The sequence below is a fragment of the Pseudophryne corroboree genome, chromosome 6 (assembly GCF_028390025.1).
Source record: "Pseudophryne corroboree isolate aPseCor3 chromosome 6, aPseCor3.hap2, whole genome shotgun sequence".
Lineage (NCBI taxonomy): Eukaryota > Metazoa > Chordata > Amphibia > Anura > Myobatrachidae > Pseudophryne > Pseudophryne corroboree.
In genome coordinates, this window is record NC_086449.1 from 330,772,972 (window position 1) to 330,797,968 (window position 24,997).

Genomic DNA, 24,997 nt, shown 5'->3' on the forward strand with positions numbered 1-24,997 from the left:
GAGAATGCTGGTTCTCCAGACAAAACACCCTGTTTAGTCCAGGAGAACGGGCATTCTCCGACTTACCATTGCGCTGTATTGAATGGCCCCAGTAGCTAATTCCTGGTGCTGTTTAACACTCTTGGAATTGAATCGAGCCCATAGAATTCAACAGCAGATAAGGACCAGTTTGGCCCATCTAGTCTGCCCATTTATACTTACATGCTAGTGTTAACTTATATTGGTTTATTTTGGGAGGAAACTGGAGTACCCAGAGGAAACCCACGCAAGTACAAGGAGAATATACAAACTCCACACAGTTAGGGCCAAGATGGGAATCTCATGACATCAGTGTTGTTAGGCAGTAATGCTAATCATTACACCATCCGCACTACCCTTTGAGATTTTTATGGTATGTAAATGCTAGTTTGGCCTTCCCCCTGGGCAGATATCTGTGCGCCTGTGCCAAGAAGCACCGTCAGTTGTTATAGACAGTCCACTATCAGCACATCATAGTGTCCAGCATTGACAATTACCATGGCCTATGGCAGATGCAGTGTCTCCGTCTGGCCATGACCTCTGTAGAAGCTGCTCTGCATTCAAATGCCTATTTTTGCTTTACCTTCAGGTCACCTCCCGGACACAGCTCAGGAATGCCCATTGCTTTCCCTTGCCATCCCTGATGCTAGTGCCTCCATCACACAAATATACGTTATGGTAAGAACTTACCGTTGATAACGGTATTTCTCTTATGTCCACAGGTTCCACAGGATAACAGTGGGATATGATGGAGCGATAGTGGATTGGCACCAAACGAACAAGCTTTCAGTCCTCCCAGGGTGTAACTAACCCGTCCATATAGCCCCGCCCACTGGCTCAGGCAAATCAGTTGGATTCCAAAGCAATTAGGCAGGAGCATCATGTAGAGCCCTATTCAGGCAAGAAGGACACACATGCACACCCTTCCGTACAAGAAGGAAGAGGTTTAGTGAGTAGAAAGATCCTCAAATCAGGTGCGTCAGGGTGGGATCCCTGTGGAACCTGTGGACATAGGAGAAATACAGTTATCAACGGTAAGTTCATATCATAACGTATATTTCTCTTACGTCCTAGAGGATGCTGGGGACTCCGTAAGGACCATGGGGTATAGACGGGCTCCGCAGGAGACATGGGCACTCTAAAAACTTTAGGATGGGTGTGCACTGGCCCCTCCCTCTATGCCCCTCCTCCAGACCTCTGTTAGATCCTGTGCCCAGAGGAGACTGGGTGCACTGCAGGGGAGCTCTACTGAGTTTCTCTGAAAAATACTTTTTGTTGGGTTTTTTATTTTCAGGGAGCACTGCTGGCAACAGGCTCCCTGCATCGTGGGACTGAGGGGAGAGAAGCAGACCTACTTAAATGATAGGCTCTGCTTCTTAGGCTACTGGACACCATTAGCTCCAGAGGGTCGGAACGCAGGTCTCACCCTCGCCGTTCGTCCCGGAGCCGCGCCGCCGTCCTCCTCACAGAGCCGGAAGATAGAAGCCGGGTGAGTATTGAGAAGAAAGAAGACTTCAAAGGCGGCAGAAGACTTCAGATCTTCACTGAGGTAACGCGCAGCGGTAACGCTGCGCGCCATTGCTCCCACACATACACACACAGCGGGCACTGTAAGGGTGCAGGGCGCAGGGGGGGCGCCCTGGGCAGCAATATTAACCTCAAGGGACACTGGCATATGGATTAGATACTGCGGAGGCGGTATATTAAAAAAAACCCCGCCAGTATAATAATTTGAGCGGGACCAAAGCCCGCCGCTGAGGGGGCGGAGCTTGATCCTGCAGCACTAACCAGCGCCATTTTCTCCACAGCACACTGCAGAGAAGCTGGCTCCCCGGACTCTCCCCTGCTGAACACGGTTACAGAGGGCAAAACAGAGGGGGGGGGGGGGCACATTTAATTGGCGCAGTGAGTGTAATATATATTTCTGTAAAAGTGCTGTACTAACTGGGATTTTATTCCAGTGTCCGGTGGCGCTGGGTGTGCGCTGGCATACTCTCTCTCTGTCTCTCCAAAGGGCCTTATTGGGGGACTGTCTCCATATAGATATATCCCTGAGTGTGTGGGGGTGTCGGTACGCGTGTGTCGGCATGTCTGAAGCGGAAGGCTCGTCTAGGGAGGAGGTGGAGCAGATGATTGTGGTGTCTCCGTTGGCAACGCAGACACTTGATTGGTTGGATATGTGGAATGTTTTAACTGCAAATGTGTCTTTATTACATAAGAGATTGGACAAAGCAGAGTCCAGGGATAAAACAGGGAGTCAGTCCATGGCTTTGACTGTGTCACAGGGCCCTTCTGGGTCTCAGAAACATCCACTGTCCCAAGTAGCAGACACTGATACCGACACAGATTCTGACTCCAGTGTCGACTACGATGATGCGAGGTTACACCCAAGGGTGGCCAAAAGTATTCATTATATGATTATTGCAATAAAAGTTGTTTTGCATATCACAGATGACCCCTCTGTCCCTGACACGAGAGTATGCATGTTTAAGGAAAAGAAACCTGAGGTAACTTTTCCCCCATCTCATGAGCTGAATGAGTTATTTGAAAAAGCTTGGGAAACTCCAGACAAGAAACTGCAGATTCCCAAGAGAATTCTTATGGTGTATCCTTTCCCGGCACAGGACAGGTTACGGTGGGAATCCTCACCCAAGGTGGACAAGGCTTTAACGCGCTTGTCCAAAAAGGTGGCGCTACCATTCCCAGACACGGCAGCCCTCAAGGATCCTGCTGATCGCAGACAGGAGACTACCCTAAAATAAATTTATACACCTACGGGTGCCTTGCTCAGACCGGCAATAGCGTCGGCTTGGGTATGTAGCGCTGTAGCAGCTTGGCACCTTGTCAGCTGACATTGATACCCTAGATAGGGATACCATTTTATTGACCTTATCTCACATTAGAGACGCAGTCTTATATATGAGAGACGCTCAGAGAGACGTTGGGCTGCTAGGTTCGAGGGCCAACGCCATGGCGATTTCTGCTAGGCGAGCCCTGTGGACCCGCCAATGGACGGGTGATGCCGACTCAAAGAGGCATATGGAAGTTTTGCCTTACAAGGGTGAGGTTTTATTTGGGGAAGGTATCGCGGACATGGTTTCCACAGCTACCGCGGGTAAATCTACTTTTCTCTGACGTCCTAGTGGATGCTGGGACTCCGTCAGGACCATGGGGAATAGCGGCTCCGCAGGAGACAGGGCACAAAATTTAAAAGTTTGACCACTAGGTGGTGTGTACTGGCTCCTCCCCCTATGACCCTCCTCCAAGCCTCAGTTAGGTTTTTGTGCCCGTCCGAGCAGGGTGCAATCTAGGTGGCTCTCCTAAAGAGCTGCTTAGAAAAAGTTTGTTAGGTTTTTTATTTTCAGTGAGTCCTGCTGGCAACAGGCTCACTGCAACGAGGGACTTAGGGGAGAAGAAGTGAACTCACCTGCGTGCAGGATGGATTTGCTTCTTAGGCTACTGGACACTAGCTCCAGAGGGACGATCACAGGTACAGCCTGGATGGGTCACCGGAGCCGCGCCGCCGACCCCCTTGCAGATGCCGAATAGAGAAGAGGTCCAGAAACCGGCGGCAGAAGACGTCTCAGTCTTCATGAGGTAGCGCACAGCACTGCAGCTGTGCGCCATTGCTCTCCGCACACTTCACACCAGCGGTCACTGAGGGTGCAGGGCGCTGGGGGGGGCGCCCTGGGCAGCAATGTAATATACCTATTCTGGCTAAAATATATCACATATAGCCCCTGGGGCTATATGGATGTATTTAACCCCTGCCAGGTTCCAAAAAAAACGGGAGAAGAAGCCCGCCGAAAAGGGGGCGGGGCCTATTCTCCTCAGCACACAGCGCCATTTTCCTGCCCAGCTCCGCTGCGAGGAAGGCTCCCAGGACTCTCCCCTGCACTGCACTACAGAAACAGGGTAAAAACAGAGAGGGGGGGCAATTATTGGCGATATTTATAATATTTGAGCTGCTATAAAGGGAACACACTTATTAAGGTTGTCCCTATATATATTTATAGCGCTTGGGTGTGTGCTGGCAAACTCTCCCTCTGTCTCCCCAAAGGGCTAGTGGGGTCCTGTCTTCTATCAGAGCATTCCCTGTGTGTCTGCTGTGTGTCGGTACGTGTGTGTCGACATGTATGAGGACGATGTTGGCGTGGAGGCGGAGCAATTGCCTGTAATGGTGATGTCACCCCCTAGGGAGTCGACACCAGAATGGATGGCTTTGTTTATGGAATTACGGGATAGTGTCAGCACGCTACAAAAGTCGGTTGACGACATGAGACAGCCGGCAAACCAGTTAGTACCTGTCCAGGCGTCTCAGACACCGTCAGGGGCTGTAAAACGCCCTTTACCTCAGTCGGTCGACACAGACCCAGACACTGACACTGAATCCAGTGTCGACGGTGAAGAAACAAACGTATTTTCCAGTAGGGCCACACGTTATATGATCACGGCAATGAAGGAGGCTTTGCATATCTCTGATACTGCAAGTACCACAAAAAGGGGTATTATGTGGGGTGTGAAAAAACTACCGATAGTTTTTCCTGAATCAGAGGAACTGAATGAAGTGTGTGATGAAGCGTGGGTTACCCCAGATAGAAAACTGCTAATTTCAAAGAAGTTATTGGCATTATACCCTTTCCCGCCAGAGGTTAGGGCGCGCTGGGAAACACCTCCTAGGGTGGATAAGGCGCTCACGCTCTTATCAAAGCAAGTGGCGTTACCGTCTCCTGATACGGCCGCCCTCAAGGATCCAGCTGATAGGAGGCTGGAGAATACATTAAAAAGTATATACACACATACGGGTGTTATACTGAGACCAGCAATCGCCTCAGCCTGGATGTGCAGTGCTGGCGTGGCTTGGTCGGAGTCACTGTCTGAAAATATTGATACCCTGGATAGGGACAGTTTTTTACTGACTATAGAGCAGTTAAAGGATGCATTTCTTTATATGCGAGATGCACAGAGAGATATTTGCACTCTGGCATCAAGAGTAAGTGCGATGTCCATATCTGCCAGAAGAAGTTTATGGACGCGCCAGTGGTCAGGTGATGCGGATTCCAAACGCAAGCAGACTCAGGGGCGGTGGGGGGTCGCCTCAAACATTTCAGCGCACAGTGGGCTCACTCGCAGGTGGACCCCTGGATCCTGCAGGTAGTATCTCAGGGTTACAGGTTGGAATTCGAGAAGTCCCCTCCTCGCCGTTTCCTAAAGTCTGCTTTGCCAACGTCTCCCTCCGACAGGGCGACGGTATTGGAGGCCATTCACAAGCTGTATTCTCAGCAGGTGATAGTCAAGGTACCCCTCCTACAACAGGGACAGGGGTATTACTCCACGCTATTTGTGGTACCGAAGCCGGACGGCTCGGTAAGACCGATTCTAAATCTAAAATCTCTGAACCTGTACATACAAAAATTCAAGTTCAAGATGGAGTCACTCAGAGCAGTGATAGCGAATCTGGAAGAAGGGGATTTTATGGTGTCCTTGGACATCAAGGATGCTTACCTTCATGTTCCAATTTGTCCTTCACACCAAGGGTACCTCAGGTTCGTGGTCCAAAACTGTCATTATCAGTTTCAGACGCTGCCGTTTGGATTGTCCACGGCACCCCGGGTCTTTACCAAGGTAATGGCCGAAATGATGATCCTTCTTCGAAGAGAAGGCGTCTTAATTATCCCTTACTTGGACGATCTCCTGATAAGGGCAAGATCCAGAGAACAGCTGGAGGTCGGAGTAGCACTAACCCAAGTAGTGCTCCAACAACACGGGTGGATTCTGAATTTTCCAAAATCCCAACTGATCCCGACGACACGTCTGTTGTTCCTAGGGATGATTCTGGACACTGTTCAGAAAAAGGTATTTCTTCCGGAGGAGAAAGCCAGGGAGTTATCCGATCTAGTCAGGAACCTCCTAAAACCAGGAAAAGTATCTGTGCATCAATGCACAAGAGTCCTGGGAAAAATGGTAGCTTCTTACGAAGCGATTCCATTCGGCAGATTCCATGCACGAACTTTTCAGTGGGATCTGCTGGACAAATGGTCCGGATCGCATCTGCAGATGCATCAGCGGATAAAATTGTCCACAAGGACAAGAGTGTCTCTGCTATGGTGGTTGCAGAGTGCTCATCTGTTAGAGGGCCGCAGATTCAGCATACAGAACTGGGTCCTAATGACCACGGATGCCAGCCTGAGAGGCTGGGGAGCGGTCACACAGGGAAGAAACTTCCAGGGCGTGTGGTCAAGCCTGGAGACGTCTCTTCACATAAATATACTGGAGCTAAGAGCAATATACAATGCTCTAAGCCTGGCAAAACCTCTGCTTCAGGGTCAGCCGGTGTTGATTCAGTCGGACAACATCACGGCAGTCGCCCACGTAAACAGACAGGGCGGCACAAGAAGCAGGAGGGCAATGGCAGAAGCTGCAAGGATTCTCCGCTGGGCAGAAAATCATGTGTTAGCACTGTCAGCTGTGTTCATCCCGGGAGTGGACAACTGGGAAGCAGACTTCCTCAGCAGACACGATCTGCACCCGGGAGAGTGGGGACTTCATCCAGAAGTCTTCCACATGATTGTGGTCCATTGGGAAAGACCAATGGTGGACATGATGGCGTCCCGCCTCAACAAAAAACTGGACAGGTATTGCGCCAGGTCAAGAGACCCTCAGGCAATAGCTGTAGACGCTCTGGTAACACCATGGGTGTACCAGTCAGTGTATGTGTTTCCTCCTCTGCCTCTCATACCAAAAGTACTGAGAATTATACGGCAAAGGGGAGTAAGAACGATACTCGTGGCTCCGGATTGGCCAAGAAGAACTTGGTACCCGGAACTTCAGGAGATGCTCACGGAAGATCCGTGGCCTCTACCTCTAAGACGGGACCTGCTTCAGCAGGGACCGTGTCTATTCCAAGACTTACCGCGGCTGCGTTTGACGGCATGGCGGTTGAACGCCGAATCCTAAGGGAAAAAGGCATTCCGGAAGAGGTCATCCCTACCCTGGTAAAAGCCAGGAAGGAGGTGACTGCACAACATTATCACCGCATTTGGAGAAAATATGTTGCGTGGTGTGAGGCCAGGAAGGCCCCGACGGAGGAATTTCAACTGGGTCGATTCCTACATTTCCTGCAAACAGGATTGTCTATGGGCCTCAAATTAGGGTCCATTAAGGTTCAAATTTCGGCCCTGTCGATTTTCTTCCAGAAAGAATTGGCTTCAGTTCCTGAAGTCCAGACTTTTGTAAAAGGAGTACTACATATACAGCCCCGGTTGTGCCCCCAGTGGCACCGTGGGATCTTAATGTAGTTTTGGATTTTCTCAAATCCCATTGGTTTGAGCCACTCAAATCGGTGGATTTGAAATATCTTACATGGAAAGTAACCATGCTACTGGCCCTGGCTTCAGCCAGGAGAGTGTCAGAATTGGCGGCTTTATCGTATAAAAGCCCATATCTGATTTTCCATTCGGACAGGGCAGAACTGCTGACGCGTCCTCACTTTCTGCCTAAGGTGGTTTCAGCGTTTCACCTGAACCAGCCTATTGTGGTGCCTGCGGCTACTAGCGATTTGGAGGATTCCAAGTTGCTGGACGTTGTCAGAGCATTGAAAATATATATTTCAAGGACGGCTGGAGTCAGAAAATCTGACTCGCTGTTTATACTGTATGCACCCAACAAGCTGGGTGCTCCTGCTTCTAAGCAGACGATTGCTCGTTGGATTTGTAGCACAATTCAACTTGCACATTCTGTATCAGGCCTGCCACAGCCTAAATCTGTCAAGGCCCATTCCACAAGGAAGGTGGGCTCATCTTGGGCGGCTGCCCGAGGGGTCTCGGCATTACAACTCTGCCGAGCAGCTACGTGGTTAGGGGAGAACACGTTTGTAAAATTCTACAAATTTGATACCCTGGCTAAGGAGGACCTGGAGTTCTCTCATTCGGTGCTGCAGAGTCATCCGCACTCTCCCGCCCGTTTGGGAGCTTTGGTATAATCCCCATGGTCCTGACGGAGTCCCAGCATCCACTAGGACGTCAGAGAAAATAAGATTTTACTTACCGATAAATCTATTTCTCGTAGTCCGTAGTGGATGCTGGGCGCCCATCCCAAGTGTGGATTGTCTGCAATACTTGTACATAGTTATTGTTACAAAAAAATCGGGTTGTTATTGTTGTGAGCCGTCTGTTCAGAGGCTCCTACGTTTGTCATACTGTTAACTGGGTTCAGATCACAAGTTGTACGGTGTGATTGGTGTGGCTGGTATGAGTCTTACCCGGGATTCAAAATCCTTCCTTATTGTGTACGCTCGTCCGGGCACAGTATCCTAACTGAGGCTTGGAGGAGGGTCATAGGGGGAGGAGCCAGTACACACCACCTAGTGGTCAAACTTTTAAGTTTTGTGCCCTGTCTCCTGCGGAGCCGCTATTCCCCATGGTCCTGACGGAGTCCCAGCATCCACTACGGACTACGAGAAATAGATTTATCGGTAAGTAAAATCATATTTTTTACCTTATGTTCCCCCACAGCAAAAGAAAACACCACAATATCAGATGCAGTCCTTTCGGTCGCATAAGTCTAGAAGAGGTCGGGGCTCTTCCTTCCTCGCCAGAGGTAAGGGTAGAGGGAAACGAATGCCTGCTACGGCTAGTTCCCAGGAGCAGAAGTCCTCCCCGGCTTCTACTAAATCCACCGCATGACGCTGGGGCTTCTCTGAGGGAGTCCGCGCCAGTGGGTGCACGTCGTCGACTCTTCAGCCACGTCTGGGTTCAGTCAGACGTGGATCCTTGGGCAATGGAAATTGTATCCCAAGGCTACAAGCTGGAATTCGAAGACGTGCCTCCTCGCCGGTTTTTCAAATCTGCTTTACCAGCTTCTTCCCCAGAAAGGGAGATAGTTTTAGCTGCAATCCAAAAACTGTCTCAACAACAAGTGGTTGTCGAGGTTCCCCTAGTTCAACAGGGGAAGGGGTACTATTCAACCCTATTTGTGGTCCCAAAACCGGATGGCTCGGTCAGACCCATTCTAAATTTAAAATCCCTAAACCTGTACTTGAAAAAGTTCAAATTCAAGATGGAATCGCTCCGGGCAGTTATCTCCAGCCTGGAAGGGGGGGATTTTATGGTGTCACTAGACATAAAGGATACATACCTTCATGTCCCCATATATCCCCCTCATCAGGCGTACCTGAGATTCGCTGTACAGGACTGTCATTACTAGTTTCAGACGTTGCCGTTTGGGCTTTCCACGGCCCCGAGGATTTTCACCAAGGTAATGGCGGAAATGATGGTGCTCCTGCGCAGGCAGGGAGTCACAATTATCCCGTACTTGGACGATCTCCTGATAAAAGCGAGATCGAGAGATCAGTTGCTGAAAAGCGTGTCGCTCTCCCCGAGAGTGCTGCAGCAACGTGGCTGGATTCTGAATCTACCAAAGTCACAGTTGGTTCCAACGACTCTGCTATCTTTCTTATGCATGATTCTGGACACGGAACAAAAGAGGGTTTTTCTCCCGATGGAAAAAGCCCAGGAACTCCAGAACATGGTCAGAGATCTGTTAAAACCGAAAAGAGTGTCAGTCCATCAATGCACTCGAGTACTGGGAAAAATGGTGGCAACCTACGAGGCCATCCCCTTCGGCAGGTTTCATGCGAGGACATTTCAGTGGGACCTTCTGGACAAGTGGTCCGGGTCCCATCTTCAAATTCAACAGAAAATAAGCCTGTCCCCCAGGGCCAGGGTGTCTCTCCTGTGGTGGCTGCAGAGTGCTCATCTTCTAGAGGGTCGCAGGTTCGGCATTCAAGACTGGGTTCTGGTGACCACGGACGCGAGCTTCCGAGGATGGGGAGCAATCACACAAGGAAGAAATTTTCAGGGAACATGGTCAAACCAGGAGGCTTGTCTACACATCAACATACTGGAATTAAGGGCCATATACAACGGCCTACGACAAGCGGAGAATCTTCTTCGCGAACTACCGGTTCTGATTCAATCAGACAATGTCACAGATGTGGCTCATGTAAACCGCCAAGGCGGGACAAGGAGCAGAGTGGCAATGGCGGAAGCCACACGGATTCTGCGCTGGGCGGAAAATCACGTAAGCGCTCTGTCAGCAGTCTTCATTCCGGGAGTGGACAACTGGGAAGCAGACTCTTGATGTAGTCAGGGCCTTAAAAGTTTATGTAGCCAGGACGGCTCGGATTAGGAAAACAGAGGCACTGTTTGTCCTGTATGCAGCCAACAAGGTTGGCGCCCCTGCTTCTAAGCAGACTATTTTCCGCTGGATCTGTAACACGATTCAGCAGGCTCATTCTACGGCTGGATTGCCGGTACCAAATTCGGTAAAGGCCCATTCCACTAGGAAGGTGGGCTCTTCTTGGGCGGCTGCCCGAGGTGTCTCGGCATTACAACTTTGCCGAGCGGCTACTTGGTCGGGTTCAAACACTTTCGCTAAATTCTACAAGTTTGATACCTTGGCTGAGGAGGACCTCATGTTTGCTCAATCGGTGCTGCAGAGTCATCCGCACTCTCCCGTCCGGTCTGGAGCTTTGGTATAATCCCCATGGTCCTTACGGAGTCTCCAGCATCCTCTAGGACGTAAGAGAAAATAAGATTTTAAACCTACCGGTAAATCTTTTTCTCCTAGTCCGTAGAGGGTGCTGGGCGCCCAACCCAGTGCGGACTAAACTCTGCAAGACTTGTATATAGTTTTTGCTTACATAAGGGTTATGTTACAGTTTTGATCAGTTTCGGGCTGATGCTGTTTTGTTTCATACTGTTACCTGGTTCGTATATTCCATGTTATACGGTGTGGATGGTGTGGGCTGGTATGAATCTTGCCCATAGATTAACAAAAATCCTTTCTTCGTACTGTCCGTCTCCTCTGGGCACAGTTTCTCTAACTGAGGTCTGGTGGAGGGGCATAGAGGGAGGAGCCAGTGCACACCCATTCTAAAGTCTTTATAGTGCCCATGTCTCCTGCGGAGCCCGTCTATACCCCATGGTCCTTACGGAGTCCCCAGCATCCTCTACGGACTAGTAGAAAAAGATTTACCGGTAGGTTTAAAATCTTATTTTCTCCAGCTGGGTCCACAGGATAACAATGGGATTTCCCAAAGCAATTTTTAGTGGTGGGGACGCTCCACTAAACAGGACAGGAGAACCTTACGCCCGAATTCAGCGTCATGAGAGGCAAAAGTATCCAAGGCATAATGTCTAATGAATGTGTTAATGGAAGACCATGTGGCTGCCTTACATATCTGTTCTGCTGAAGCACCCTGTTGTGCTGCCCATGAAGGACCTACCTTACGTGTAGAGTGAGCAGAGACATTAGCTGGAACATGGAGATCAGCTCGAGAATATGTTTCTGAAATCGTCATTTGAAGCCATCTTGCTAGCATCTGTTTAGTAGCAGGCTATCCTCTCTTGTGAAATCTGTAGAGAATGAAAAGAGAATCAGTCTTTCTGATGGAACTGATACGATCCACGTAGATCCTTAATGCCCGGACTACGTCCAGCGACACTTCTCCTGCAGAAAGTCCCGATACCTGAAAAGCCGGGACTACAATTTCTTCGTTAAGGTGGAATTTAGATACCACCTTAGGAAGATACCCAGACCTAGTTCTGAGAACTGCTTTATCTGGATAAAAAATCAGAAAAGGAGATTTACATGATAGCGCTCCTAAATCTGACACTCTTCTAGCTGATGCCATAGTCAGTAGAAAGAGAACTTTAGCTGTCAACCATTTAAGATCCACTTTATTAAGTGGTTCAAACGGAGCAACTTGAAGAGCTTTGAGAACTAAACTTAAGTCCCAAGGCACTGTAGGAGGAACAAAAGGCGGTTGAATGCTCAGCATTCCCTGGAAAAAAAGGATAGAGGTTTCAAGAGCCACGACGTCAATGACAGTCGATCCAGATGACTGTGATAACAAGGACCCTGTATCAGTAGATCTGGACGCTGAGGGAGCAGAATTGGCGCATCCATCGTCATCCTCTGCATATCTGTGTACCAATGCCTTCTGGGCCAAGCCGGAGCTATTAGAATCACGGCACCCTTTGCTTGTTTTATTTTCCTCACCACCCTGGGTAACAGGATGATCGGAGGAAACAAATATGCCAGATGAAAGTCCCATTTCACTGACAAGGCGTCCACAAAGATCGCTCCGGGATCCTTTGTTCTTGACCCGTATGCTGGCACTTTGTTGTTCAAACTGGATGCCATAAGATCTGTCTCTGGCAAACCCCACTTGTCTACCAGAGTCTGAAATACTTCCGGGTGTAGAGCCCATTTGCTTGCTTGAATGGTGTGTCAACTGAGAAAGTCCGCTTCCCAGTTTAGGACTCCCGGAACGAACACTGCTGACAATGCTGGAAGATGGAGTTCTGCCCACTTTAGTATGTGACTTACCTCCTTCATTGCTTTTTGGCTGCAAGTTCCTCCCTGATGGTTGAGGTACGCTACTGCCGTTGCATTGTCTGAGGGGATCTAGACTGTTTTTCCTTGCAGAGTGTCCTTTGCCTGAATCAGTGCCATGAATATGACCCGAAGTTCCAAGAGGTTTATTGGCAGGCAACTTTCTTCTTTGGTCCATTGTACCTGGAACCATAATTTTCCGGACACTGCTCCCCAGCCCTGAAGACTGGCATCTGTTGTCAGGACCTCCCAATCTGTCTCTCCTTGTCTAGATGGGATGTCTGTAGCCACCAGGCTAATGACCTTTTTACCTTTTCTGGAAGTACTATGGTCTGTTTCTTTATTGTCTGATGTACTCCATTCCATCTGGCCAGAATCAGACGCTGCAGAGGTCTTGAGTGGAATTGTGCATACTCCACCATGTCGAATGTTGACCCCCTCAAACCCATCAGTCGCATTGCTGCGTGGATTGATATTGTTTGACTGTGTAACAACTCCTGAGTCCTTGACTGTACCTTGGCTATCTTGTCCGGAGGTAAAAATATTTTCTGCAGACTTGAATCCAGTACAGCCCCCAAGTGAGTCATCCGTTGTGACGGAATCAGAGATGACTTTGCCCAATTTATGAGCCATCCGTGCTCCTGTAGACAGTCTATTGTCTGTTGGAGATGGCCTAGGAGCAATTCCTGGGATTGTGCCAGGATTAAAAGGTCGTCGAGGTATGGAAAAATTCTTATCCCCTTCTTGTGGAGATAAGCTGTCATAACCACCATAATTTTGGTAAATACTCTGGGGGCTGTGGCTAACCCAAAGGGTAAAGCCTGGAACTGAAAATGCTGCTGGAGGATGGCGAACCTGAGAACACTGATGAGACAGTGCTATAGGAACATGTAGGTAAGCATCCTGTATATCCAGCGATACCATATAATCCCCTGGTTCCATGGCCAAAACTATGGAGCGTAACGTCTCCATGTGGAACCGCGGTACCCAAAAGTATTTGTTTAGCATTTTGAGATTGAGAATGGGCCGAAATGACCCATTTGGCTTCTGAACCAAAAACAGGTTGGAGTAAAAACCCTGTCCCCGTTGTGCAGGGGGTACTGGAATAATTACTCCTGACTGAAGCAATTTCTGAACTGTTTCTTGCAGGGCTCTGGCCTTTGCCTCTACCCGAGATGGGCTGGTGCAGAAGAACCTTCGAGGAGGCTGCTTCTTGAAAGGGAAAACATAACCCAGAGATACCGCTTCTTGCACCCAGGAATCTGTTGTAGACTGCTGCCATATCTGTGCAAAATGAAGAAGTCGGCCCCCTACCCTGGGGTCCCCCAGGCGAAGGCCTGCACCATAAGGCTGATGGCTTATTTTCTGGTTTGAAAGCCGGCCCTCTGGTGGCCCAATGCTTCTGTGCCTTACCAAACTTATTGTATTGGGACTGCTTACGTTTACTTTTTTCCTTTTGCTTTTCCTTGCGACCGAAATTGCCCAAAAAAACGGACCCTTAGGCCTGGGGTTATATGTGGCAGGAAACCTGACTTTCTTAGATTCGGCTTCTGATTCCAGAAAATCTATCAATTCCTTACCAAACAGAATATTCCCAGCAAAAGGCAAAGATTCCAGAACCTTTTTTGATTCTGAATCAGCTTTCCATGTACGTATCCAAATTGCTCTACAAGCAGCTACTGTTAAGGCTGATGCTTTAGAAGCAATAGTACCCATATCTATTGCCGCTTCTTCCAAGAATACTGCAGCCTGTTTCATGTGAGCTATATGGGATTCTTGCTCCCTAGAAGGTGCTGAAAGCCTGTCTTCCAGTACCTCAGCCCATTCAGCTACTGCTTTTGCCATCCAAGCTGAAGCCATAACTGGCGTTATGAGTGCCCCCGACAGAGAAAATAGGGTTTTCAAAAATCCATCCACTCTTCTGTCTGTGACATCATCTAATGACGTTGACGGCAAAGGCAATATAGATTTTCGCACTAATCAAATGACATGCATATCTACTTTAGGAGGCACTTCCCTTTTTAAACAGTCCCCAGTTGGAAAAGGATAATTGGAATCCAATTTTCTGGGAATTCTGTATTTCTTACTGGGTGTAACCCAAGCTCCTTCCATTATTTCCGCCAGCTGATCTGATCCTGGAAACTCTATCCTAACTGTTTTGGAACGTTTAAACACAGGTGCCATAGTTTTTAACACCGACTCTGCTGAATCCTCGAAGGACAGAATAGCCTTCATTGCTCTAATTAATTCAGCTACATCCATTGAGCTGATACCTTCTACCTGTTCTTCGTATGCTGAAGCAGAGTAGATAGAGCTATCATCATCTGATGTATCATCTTGTGTAGCCTGTGACTTTGATTTATTTACACTCGGTTTATCAGCTTGTTTAATTGGAGAAGCTGTTGGGGACATACCGTAGGAAGGGAGCTGCATGTGTGGGTTAATAGTATGCCCTACTCCTGGTATTGAAGCTGTAGGAATTACCCGTTTAGGTATACTGGACAAGGTCTGTGCAAACATTGCCCAAGGTAGATCTACCTGATGCTGAACAGGGATCTGCCTTGTAATCTGCTGAAAAGCAAAACAATTTGCACATAAACCATTCTGTACCAGATCGTGAGAGGATAATACCGTTTTGCAGGACAAACATGATTATATGAGCGTTGATGTTACTGTCCGTGTAATCTTGTCACTTTTGACGCTCTTAGACATGATAAATAATCAGCACTTCCACAGTGTACTACACAATTTGGGACTGTAATCACTTTACCATTTAAAGTGATATCAATCTGACCCTACCCATGCACCAGCATTGAGGCTCAGAAGAAACCACTGACAAACATATATATAGTCAGCAATCACACTAGCAGTGAGTCACATGTTATATATTAGTCATATGAGCATATTATCAACTACAAACACATTTCAAAGTATGTAGGAGTACATATTACTGCATTTTGTTCTATACAAATCAACGTATTCAAACGCAATGCGAAGAAAACCACAGTAATGTACACAGACTCATATGCAATGGGCACTAAACTTAACTAATCATACTAACCAAAGTAGATAGAAATTTAGTGCTGTATAACCCGTACTCAGTAGAGTGGGTTACAGGGAGACTCCCCTCACTTCCAAGATCGACCAATACGTTGGCGAACGCTGAGTGGATCCAGACGCTACTAGTGTACACTGTCGCTCCGGGAGCTTTAGGTGAACACAGACGCACTGTGTACACAGACACTCCGGTCACACAGACGCCTGTACTGCCACCGGGTCTCCTCGCGGTAGCTTTTTAGTGAACACAGATTCAGCGGACTATGCTGCGACCGAGACCCCTCGTGGTAGCGTCTGAGACGGAAGTGAGGCAACAGTTCATGGCGGGAGGGGCGACCAGGAGAGCGTCTGACTCCCCACTGCTGACATCAACCCTAGGGATCGCAGCCTCATACTATTCCTGGTGCCTTATGATCCCTAAGGCCTAGCGCTGGAGCACCTGTGGTGGTGGCGCGCCAGCTACTGTTTTGGTAGTCTCCTCCCAAACCAGTGCGGCTGTGTCCGTATTCCCCTTCTAAGCGGAACCAATGCCTTACCTTCTCCCCGTGCTCCGGCCACAGCCTGGTAATGTCTGTTGGACCTGCTAGTGTATCCGACACAGACGGACGCCCGCCGAGACAGCACTGTACCATGGGTAAGCGTTGTTGCGACCCGGCGGAGAGTTGTTGGAGCGACTCTTTCCATTATGCGTATAAGACGCTGTTAGTAAAGATCACTCAAAAACATAGTAAGACTATAAAAAATAAAATAAAACTTAGGGCTGCCAAAAACAGCAGCCCTCTGACCATGGTCCGGCTCCTGACGCACCAAACAAAAAAATGATTTGCCTGAGCCAGTGGGCGGGGATATATGGACGGGCCCGTTGCATCCAGGGAGGACTGAAAGTTTGTGATCGTTTGGTGTCAATCCGCTATCGCTCCATCATATCCCACTGTTATCCTGTGGATAACCTGTGGACCCAGCCGGAGAACAGCGCATTTGTGCGTGCATCAGGGGTAATTAGTGCTACAGAATGTATGTGCAGTATCATATAACCACTCAACTGCATAAACATCTGCATTGGGGTATATTCAATAAGAGTCGGGTCCATTTCGACATGCAGTTGTCAGAATGGACCCGACAACCCCTATTCAAAGAGCGGCCAAATCCGACTGTTGGATTTGCCCGTTCCCTATGTCTTGTCCCGCCGCTGCTGCCAGCGGCTGTCGGGTGCGTTGACAGCAGCGGTGGGGGGAATAGTGTGGCGGCTGGCATGGGAGCGGAGATCTGCGGCCGAAGCTGGCAGCGGGGGAGGCACTGCAGGGAGAGAGGTGCCTGGCCGGGGGTCGGCCGTCATGGTACCTCTCATCCCCGATCCCTGTAGCCCGCCGCACCGCTCCCCATCTCCTCACCTCAATCCGACTTGTTTTCAAGTAGGTTTGAGTTTGGCGGAAAGGGGGCCAAAACCTGTCGGATTTGGCCCCGTTTCCGGCAGCAGCAGGCGGATCGGCTGGTATTCCGCCTATCCACGTGCTTTCCGCCAGTATTGAATAGGTCGGAACCCCTTTCAACCTATTCCTGTCGGAAACTGCCGTCTTTCCGACAAGACGGCAGTTTCCGACTCTTATTGAATATACCCCATTGTGTCCAACTCTGACTCGGGTCCATAGTGTTCAGTCATGCTATTGGATGCATGGGTTACAGTAAATTGAATTTATGGTTTAAGTCAATCTGCTCTTCCTTGTGCAGCTGCAGATACAAAGGTATATGTTTACTTTACTGGCTGTCGGGATCTCTGCGTTATGGATACCAACGCCAGAATCACGATATCTGGCAATGTTGGCAGCCGTAATCCCAGTGCACAGGGGCTATTCCCACTTATCGGAGTGGGAATAGAACCTGTGGCAAGTGCAGCGAGCCCGTAAGGGAACTCTTAGTGCTCGCCCTGCTGCCAGCATACTGGCGGCCAAAGTGCCGTTGTCAGGATATTGATGGTCGGCATTCCAGGCGCCTGTAAATCACACTGAACCCGATACAAGGACAACTGTTAGTAGAATTAACAAGTGTTTGAGTCAAAATAATCAAACAAATTAGGCATTTTTCTTGGGTAAAAGATCAGCTCTATTACAGATATTCTTTAATGAGGCCATTAGTTGTATAAATTGAAATGGCGAATATGTACTTGGGGCCTATTTCAAGGTTGGCAAAATCTTTCACTAATGGGCAATACCATGTGCACTGCAGGGGGCAGATATAACATATGCAGAGAGAGTTAGATTTGGGTGGGTTATATTGCTTCTCTGCATGGTAAGTACTGGCTGCTTTATTTCTCTAACGTCCTAGTGGATGCTGGGGACTCCGTAAGGACCATGGGGAATAGACGGGCTCCGCAGGAGACAGGGCACTCTAAGAAAGAATTAGGACTACTGGTGTGCACTGGCTCCTCCCTCTATGCCCCTCCTCCAGACCTCAGTTAGAATCTGTGCCCGGACGGAGCTGGGTGCATTTTAGTGAGCTCTCCTGAGCTTGCTAATAAGAAAGTATTTTGTTTGTTTTTTTATTTTCAGAGAGATCTGCTGGCAACAGACTCTCTGCTACGTGGGACTGAGGGGAGAGAAGCAAACCTACTAACTGCGGATAGGTTGCGCTTCTTAGGCTACTGGACACCATTAGCTCCAGAGGGATCGAACACAGGAACTCACCCTTGGTCGTACGTTCCCAGAGCCTCGCCGCCGTCCCCCTCGCAGAGCCAGAAGACGGCGAGTGAAGCAAGAAGACATCAAAATCGGCGGCAGAAGACTCCTGACTTCATATGAGGTAGCGCACAGCACTGCAGCTGTGCGCCATTGCTCCCACACTAACCCACACACTCCGGTCACTGTAGGGCGCAGGGGGGGGGGCGCCCTGGGCAGCAATTGAGTACCTCCTGGCAAAATAGAGCATATATACAGCTGGGCACATGAGCCCCCGCCATTATTTTCACAAAATCGCGGGACAGAAGCCCGCCGCTGAGGGGGCGGGGCCTCCTCCTCAGCACTCACCAGCGCCATTTTCTCTCCACAGCTCTGCTGAGAGGAAGCTCCCCAGGCTCTCCCCTGCAGAAGCACGATAGAGAGGGTGAAAAAGAGAGGGGGGCACATAACTTTGGCGTAAAAACAATATATACAGCAGCTACTGGGTTAACACTAAGTTACTGTGTGATTCCTGGGTCATATAGCGCTGGGGTGTGTGCTGGCATACTCTCTCTCTCTGTCTCTCCAAAAGGCCTTGTGGGGGTTCTGTCCTCAAATAGAGCATCCCCTGTGTGTGTGGTGTGTCTGTACGATTGTGTCGACATGTTTGACGAGGAAGGCTATGTGGAAGCAGAGCAGGTGCAGTTGAATGTGGTGTCTCCGCCGACGGCGCCGACACCTGATTGGATGGAAATGTGGAAGGTGTTAAATGATAATGTAAACTCCTTGCATAAAAGGTTGGATAAAGCTGAAGCCTTGGGGCAGTCAGGGTCTCAACCCATGCCTGATCCTACAGCACAGAGGCCGTCAGGGTCTCAGAAGCGCCCACTATCCCAAATTGTTGACACAGATATCGACACGGACTCTGACTCCAGTGTCGATGGCGATGATGCAAAGTTGCAGCCTAAAATGGCTAAAGCCATCCGCTACATGATTATAGCAATGAAGGATGTATTGCACATTTCAGAGGTAAACCCTGTCCCTGACAAGAGGGTTTATATGTTTGGGGGAAAAAAGGACAAGAAGTGACTTTTCCCCCCTTCACATGAGTTAAATGACTTATGTGAAAAAGCTTGGGATTCTCCTGATAGGAAAGTGCAGATTCCCAAACTGTTGCTTATGGCGTATCCTTTCCCGCCAACGGACAGGATACGCTGGGAATCCTCCCCTAGAGTAGACAAAGCTTTGACACGCTTATCTAAGAAGGTGGCCCTGCCGTCACAGGATACGGCCTCCCTAAAGGATCCTGCGGATAGGAAGCAGGAAGGTATCCTGAAGTCTGTTTATACACATTCCGGTACCATGCTGAGGCCGGCAATTGCGTCGGCCTGGATGTGTAGTGCTGTAACGGCATGGACAGATACTCTGTCTGAGGAACTGGATACCTTGGACAAGGATACTATTTTACTGACCCTGGGGCATATAAAGGACGCTGTCCTATATATGAGGGATGCCCAGAGGGACATTTGCCTACTAGGCTCTAGAATAAATGCAATGTCGATTTCTGCCAGAAGGGTCCTGTGGACTCGGCAATGGACAGGTGATGCCGACTCAAAAAAGCACATGGAGGTTTTACCTTATAAGGGTGAGGAATTGTTTGGGGAAGGTCTCTCGGACCTAGTTTCCACAGCTACGGCTGGGAAGTCAAATTTTTTGCCATATATTCCCTCACAGCCTAAGAAAGCACCGTATTACCAAATGCAGTCCTTTCGATCACAAAAAGGCAAGAAAGTCAGAGGTGCGTCCTTTCTTGCCAGGGGCAGGGGTAGAGGAAAGAAGCTGCACAATACAGCTAGTTCCCAGGAACAGAAATCCTCCCCGGCTTCCACTAAATCCACCGCATGACGCTGGGGCTCCACAGGTGGAGCCGGGAGTGGTGGGGGCGCGTCTTCTAAATTTCAGCCACCAGTGGGTTCGCTCACAGGTGGATCCCTGGGCTATACAGATTGTGTCTCAGAGCTACAAGCTGGAATTCGAAGTGATGCCCCCTCACCGCTTCCTCAAATCGGCCCTGCCAGCTTCCCCCATAGAAAGGAAGGTAGTGCTAGCGGCAATTCACAAGTTATATCTCCAGCAGGTGGTAGTAAAGGTTCCCCTCCTTCAACAGGGAAGGGGTTACTATTCCACAATGTTTGTGGTACCGAAACCGGACGGTTCGGTCAGACCCATATTGAATTTAAAATCCCTGAACATTTACCTGAAATGGTTCAAGTTCAAGATGGAATCGCTCAGAGCGGTAATTGCAAGCCTGGAAGAGGGGGATTTTATGGTGTCTCTGGACATAAAGGATTCTTACCTGCATGTCCCCATTTATCCACCTCATCAGGAGTACCTCAGAATTGTGGTACAGGACTGCCATTACCAATTCCAGACGTTGCTGTTTGGTCTGTCCACGGCACCGAGAATATTTACCAAGGTAATGGTGGAAATGATGGTGCTCCTACGAAAGCAAGGAGTCACAATTATCCCATACTTGGATGATCTCCTCATAAAGGCGAGGTCCAGAGAGCAGTTGCTGATCAGCGTAGCACACTCTCAGGAAGTGTTGCAACAGCACAGCTGGATTCTGAATATTCCAAAGTCGCAGCTGATTCCTACGACGTGTCTGCCCTTCCTGGGCATGATTCTGGACACGGACCAGAAGAAGGTGTTTCTCCCGGCGGAGAAGGCTCAGAAGCTCGTGACTCTGGTCAGAGACCTCTTGAAACCAAAACAGGTGTCGTTGCATCAATGCACGCGAGTCCTGGGAAAGATGGTGGCGTCATACGAAGCCATTCCCTTCGGCAGGTTCCATGCGAGGAACTTTCAGTGGGACCTGTTGGACAAGTGGTCCGGATCGCATCTTCAGATGCATCGGCTGATCACCCTATCCACCAGGGCCAGGGTGTCTCTTCTGTGGTGGCTGCAGAGTGCTCACCTTCTCGAGGGCCGCAGGTTCAGCATACAGGACTGGGTCCTGGTGACCACGGATGCAAGCCTCCGAGGATGGGGGGCAGTCACTCAGGGAAGAAACTTCCAAGGGCTGTGATCAAGTCAGGAGACTTGTCTGCACATCAATATCCTGGAACTAAGGGCCATATACAACGCCCTGAGTCAAGCGGAGCCTCTGCTTCGCAACCAACTGGTGCTGATTCAGTCAGACAACATCACCGCAGTGGCTCATGTAAACCGCCAGGGCGGCACATGAAGCAGGGTGGCGATGGCGGAAGCCACCAGAATTCTTCGTTGGGCGGAGAATCGCGTGCAAGCACTGTCAGCAGTGTTCATTCTGGGAGTGGACAACTGGGAAGCAGACTTCCTCAGCAGGCACGACCTCCACCCGGGAGAGTGGGGACTTCATCAAGAAGTCTTCACACAGATTACAAATCCATGGGAACTGCCACAGGTGGACATGATGGCATCCCTCCTCAACAAAAAGCTGCAAAGGTATTGCACCAGGTCAAGAGACCCTCAGGCGGTAGCTGTGGACGCACTAGTAACACCGTGGGTGTTCCAGTCGGTCTATGTGTTTCCTCCTCTTCCTCTCATACCCACGGTGCTGAGAATCGTAAGAAAAAGAGGAGTGAGAACAATACTCATTGTTCCGGATTGGCCAAAAAGGACTTGGTACCCGGAACTGCAAGAAATGCTCACAGAGGACCCATGGCCTCTGCCTCTCAGACAGGATCTGTTGCAACAAGGGCCCGGTCTGTTCCAAGACTTACCGCGGCTGCGTTTGACGGCATGGCGGTTGAACGCCGGATCCTAGCGGAAAAAGGCATTCCGGATGAAGTTATTCCTACGCTGATAAAGGCTAGGAAGGACGTAACAGCAAAACATTATCACCGTATATGGCGAAAATATGTTGCTTGGTGTGAGGCCAGGAAGGCCCCTACAGAGGAATTCCAGCTGGGCCGGTTCCTGCACTTCCTACAGTCAGGAGTGACTATGGGCTTAAAATTAGGGTCCATAAAGGTCCAGATTTCGGCCCTATCCATTTTCTTCCAAAAGGAACTGGCTTCACTTCCTGAGGTTCAGACATTTTGTAAAGGGAGTGCTGCATATTCAGCCCCCTTTTGTGCCACCAGTGGCACCTTGGGATCTTAACATGGTGTTGAGTTTCCTGAAATCTCACTGGTTTGAGCCACTTAAGACCGTGGAGCTAAAGTATCTCACGTGGAAAGTGGTCATGCTATTGGCCTTAGCTTCGGCTAGACGTGTGTCAGAATTGGCGGCTTTGTCATGTAAAAGCCCCTATCTGGTTTTCCATATGGACAGGGCAGAATTACGGACTCGTCCGCAATTTCTGCCGAAGGTGGTGTCATCTATTCATTTGAACCAACCTATTGTGGTGCCTGTGGCTACTCGTGACTTGAAGGATTCCAAGTTGCTAGATGTAGTCAGGGCTTTGAAGATTTATGTAACCAGAACGGCTGGAGTCAGGAAAACTGACTCGCTGTTTATCCTGTATGCATCCAACAAGCTGGGTGCTCCTGCTTCAAAGCAAACTATTGCTCGCTGGATCTGTAACACGATTCAGCAAGCTCATTCTGCGGCTGGATTACCTCATCCAAAATCAGTGAAAGCCCATTCCACAAGGAAGGTGGGCTCTTCTTGGGCGGCTGCCCGAGGGGTCTCGGCATTACAGCTTTGCCGAGCAGCTACTTGGTCGGGTTCAAGCACTTTTGCAAAATTCTACAAGTTTGATACCCTGGCTGAGGAGTACCTTGTGTTTGCCCATTCGGTGCTGCAGAGTCATCCGCACTCTCCCGCCCGTTTGGGAGCTTTGGTATAATCCCCATGGTCCTTACGGAGTCCCCAGCATCCACTAGGACGTTAGAGAAAATAAGATTTTACTCACCGGTAAATCTATTTCTCGTAGTCCGTAGTGGATGCTGGGCGCCCGTCCCAAGTCCCTCATTCCGAGTTGTTCGCTCGCAAGGCGATTTTAGCAGAGTTACACACGCTAAGCCGCCGCCTACTGGGAGTGAATCTTAGCTTCTTAAAATTGCGAACGATGTATTCGCAATATTGCGATTACAAACTACTTAGCAGTTTCAGAGTAGCTTCAGACTTACTCGGCATCTGCGATCAGTTCAGTGCTTGTCGTTTCTGGTTTGACGTCACAAACACACCCAGCGTTCGCCCAGACACTCCTCCGTTTCTCCAGCCACTCCTGCGTTTTTTCCGGAAACTGTAGCGTTTTCATCCACACGCCCATAAAACGCCGTGTTTCCGCCCAGTAACACCCATTTCCTGTCAATCACATTACGTTCGCCGGAGCGAAGAAAAAGCCGTGAGTAAAAAAACTATCTTCATAGCAAAATTACTTGGCGCAGTCGCAGTGCGAACATTGCGCATGCGTACTAAGCAGAAAATTACTGAGCGAACGACTCGGAATGAGGGCCCAAGTGCAGACTTCTTCTGCAATACTTGTATATAGCTATTGCTTAAATAAGGGTTATGTTATGTTGGCATCCGTTTGTTGATGCTCTGTTGTTGTTCATACTGTTGACTGGGTATGTTATCACAAGTTATACGGTGTGATTGGTGTGGCTGGTATGAGTCTTACCCTAGATTCCAAAATCCTTTCCTTGTAATGTCAGCTCTTCCTGGTACAGTATCCTTAACTGAGGTCTGGAGGAGGGGCATAGAGGGAGGAGCCAGTGCACACCAGTAGTCCTAATTCTTTCTTAGAGTGCCCTGTCTCCTGCGGAGCCCGTCTATTCCCCATGGTCCTTACGGAGTCCCCAGCATCCACTACGGACTACGAGAAATAGATTTACCGGTGAGTAAAATCTTATTTTTTATACTGCAATTCAGATTTCAGTTTGAACACACCCCACCCAAATCTAACTCTCTCTGCACATGTTACATCTGTCCCACCTGCAGTGCAACATGGTTTGCCCATTAGAGGAAGATTTTGCTTTTGTGCTCCACCTTGAATTAGGCCCTTGGTCTGATATGTGCAAGCTGTTTGAAAAAGTTCTCTAACCCTAGTCATTAGATTCTTTGGTCTTCATCTCCCGTTTCTTGTTGTGCGCTCAGATTTTGTAGTAGGTACCCAGTAGCCAGTCACATTGTGGGAATGTTATTTTGAAAGCCGTGACTTGTCCACTTGTGTGACGGTGTAAGTTAGAGTTTACCAAACTCTGCTGTTACAGTCCAGGTTATAAGGATATCCGTGCTTGAGTCCAGATGGCTAAATCAAATTGTCTGATGTACTAATTTAAGTCACCTATGCTGAAGCATTGATATACTTAAAACCTTTACTGTAACAGCGGAGTTTGGGAAACTCTGGTGCTGCGCCTGTCACTGCGATGTGAGGAGGGGAATGGAGGAAAAACTGGAAGTTAGTGGGCGGAGCAGGATCTCCGATAATACAGATTTGTGATGTAAAGTATCTGGCAAACCGATACGGGAATGTTGTGGTGTCAAACACAGCTAGCGGTATATGAAACAAAGTTCACACATCCAACTTTGTGTTTTCAGTCTTCTTCACCTTACTCTTGCATCTCCAGTTTTGGTGGGTGGAGATGGAACAGTCTGATAATCAGAAATGAATACTCTTTCTAGCACAATTCAGATGATCAACTTATCTTGTTTGCAGTCATAGCCCTTGGCATGCACAACTCTAATCAGTTGGTAGAGCAAATACTATGTTTATCCTTACTTTATATCAAAGCTGCAGTGTTAAATTAAGATAAGAATATAATGCAGTTTCTCTCCGTCGTATATGTTTCATTGCATATTTAGAAAGTGAAATGTTGTATTTGGTAATTACCATTTGTAAAGTAGTTGTTCTGATCAAACTCTTATGTTCAGTTACTTTT

The 24,997-nt window shown here is 48.9% G+C and overlaps 1 protein-coding gene across 1 annotated transcript in view; it reads left to right on the plus strand.

Moving 5' to 3' along the window:
- The window catches only part of CSK (C-terminal Src kinase), a 171,486-nt gene that overhangs the window by 35,465 nt on the left and 111,024 nt on the right, over positions 1–24,997 (plus strand). The window lies entirely within an intron of this gene.